General features: G+C 46.1%; 1 pseudogene; it reads right to left on the bottom strand.

Annotated features, from left to right (window-relative positions):
• Nucleotides 1–695: 695 nt before the first annotated feature.
• LOC129526275 (uncharacterized) lies at nt 696–1777 on the bottom strand (annotated as a pseudogene).
• Nucleotides 1778–2463: the final 686 nt, after the last annotated feature.

Below are 2463 nucleotides of genomic sequence, written 5' to 3'. Positions count from 1 at the left end.
GGCCCCTGCTTTTGCTAGAATGTCTCTCCCTAACAAGGGAGTGTGGCTTTCAGGCATAATTAGAAAAGTATGTGAAAAGAGTAAAGCTCCCCAGTCACAGCTTAGTGCCTGGGAGAAGTATCTAGTGACTGGCTGTCCTAGGACCCCTCGGATAGTGACAGATCTGGAGGACAGTTGTCCCGGACAGGAGAGTAAGACTGAGAAGGCCGCGCCAGTGTCCAGGAGACAGTTAACCTCCTAGCCCTCAATGGTCAAGCATACCCGGGGCTCTGTGAGGGTGATGGCATGGGCTGGCGCTTGCCCCCAGCACCCTCAGCCCTGCTGCTGGATCATCTGGTTAGTGGCTTCTGACACAGAGGACCTTCATCCCCTGGGGCAGTGGGCCTTCCAGTGATTCCCTTGACATAAGGGGCATGGACAAGGGGGCGGCTTACTTCTACTTGGACAATCTTTTTTAAAGTGTCCTTGTAGACCACACTGGAAGCAAGCCCTATTAGGCATTCGATTTGCCCAGCTTTTCCTTTTTCCAGAGCCTCCAAAGTCCGCTTGCCTGAGGGCCGTGACTAAAGCGGTGGCCTTTTTTTTTAATCCCATTTGTCCTGTTCCTCCTGCTCCTCCTGATCTCTATTTTAAAAAACCGAGGTTGCCAAGTTCAATAGGGTTTCTAAGTTTTGCTCCAGGCCTAAGGTGGACTTTTAAAATTTTTTTCTAATGTCTGCAGCTGACTGAGTGATAAATTTATCCTTTAAGATTAGTTGGCCTTCAATAGAGTCAGGTGACAGGGAGATACGCTTTTTCAATGCCTCCCTTAGTCTCTCCAGAAAGGCAGTAGGATTTTCTTCCCTTTCCTGTGTTATAGTGGACATCATTGAATAATTCACAGGCTTCTTCCTAGTTTTCCTTAGTCCTTCTAGCACGCAAGTTAGCAAATGTCTGCGGCACCAATCTCAATGTTCTGATTCTGTGTCCCGGTGAGGGTCTACACTGGGAACTGCCTACTGGCCTGTGGGGAATTGTTCTCTTTCCTCTGTGGTCATCCTATCATTGACCTGACTGAGATATCAGAGATCGCCAAACTCTCAGGCTGCAGTTATAGCGGCACTTCTCTCATTTGGGGTTAGTGTCTGATTTAGCAGTAACATTATATCTCTCCATGTCAGATCAAAGGATTGCTCTAACCCTTGTAAAACATCAATATAGCCATCAGGATTATCTGAGAATTTAACTAGGTCTATTTTAATTTGCTTTAAGTCTGAGAGAGAAAAAGGTACATGCACGCTGGCTGGGCTGAATTCTGCTCCTTCCACTGCTTGGAGGGGGCATAATCGGGGAATATTGGCACTCTTTGGTTCATTATTTACCCCTTTATCTATCTCCTTTTGGATCGTTTGGGTTGAATGGGGGTCCTTATTAGTTGGGGAAGAGTCTGGGGGATGCTGGGGTAGGGAGGTAGTCTGAGGGCTTCCTGTAGGACATAAATCACACTTTTTACATAATTGTGAGTTATCTCTTAATGAAAAGAAAGTTTGCACATATGGCACTTCACTCCATTTGCCCTCCTTTCTACAGAAGAGGTCTAGCTGTAAGATGGTGTTATAATTTATACTTCCCTCAGGAAGCAAGATTTCTCCCCCTTGAAGAGGATATCGTGGTCAGGTGGTAATGTAGAAAAATATAAGTCATTTATTTCTAAGCGTCTGAGGGTCAAATTGGTCCTAATTCTCCAGAATACATCTTAGGGGTGTTTTTGCCTTGGGGTTGGGGGAACATTTCCCATCTGAAGAAAGAACATAGGTATGCCAGCACCCCTAGTCATTTTCTGATGAGCAGTAGTCCTAGAGCGTCCTCTAAGGGCCTAATGCTTATTCTTTTCCAGGGTGCGTAACCACCCATGGACCTCTGCTTATCGGATTAGTTACGATCACTGATGTAGCAGTCCTGCAGCTGTTTTCCTGCCTCTCTTGACCACAAAGAAAGGGGTCCGGGCTGCTGGATTCTAGTGGTCCTTTACCAGCATACCCAACATTGCCTTTGCCCTCAGGAGTGAGCCCTAGAGCTGGGCTGGGTTCCTGAGTATTTCATAACAACCCAGCTGCCCCATAAGATGCATTCCCATAAACAACAGTTCTTATGCAAATTCGTTTCTGAGAGGGTGTAGGGAACCTTTGAGTCAGGATTGAGATAGTCTTTTGATTCTGTAAGTACTTTAAGGCTTGGCTGAGTGCAAACAGCTGGCACGTTTGAGGAGACCAATTATTAGGCAATTTTTCTAACTCTGCTTCCACACGAGTCTCTGTATCAATTACTGAATACCCATGGTGGTTTTGTCTCAATCACCTGGGTGGAACCATCTATCCTCCTCTCCTGAAGGGAGTTCCTCCTAGGTCTGCTGGGACCTTTGTATGGTAATTAAGATTTAAATCCCCTGTTAGGAAATCTGCTGGGTTAAGGGAATTATCAGTG

Source organism: Gorilla gorilla, chromosome 14 (genome assembly GCF_029281585.2).
Source record: "Gorilla gorilla gorilla isolate KB3781 chromosome 14, NHGRI_mGorGor1-v2.1_pri, whole genome shotgun sequence".
In the NCBI taxonomy this organism is placed as follows: Eukaryota; Metazoa; Chordata; class Mammalia; order Primates; family Hominidae; genus Gorilla; species Gorilla gorilla.
This window is presented reverse-complemented; position numbering and strand designations above follow the sequence as displayed.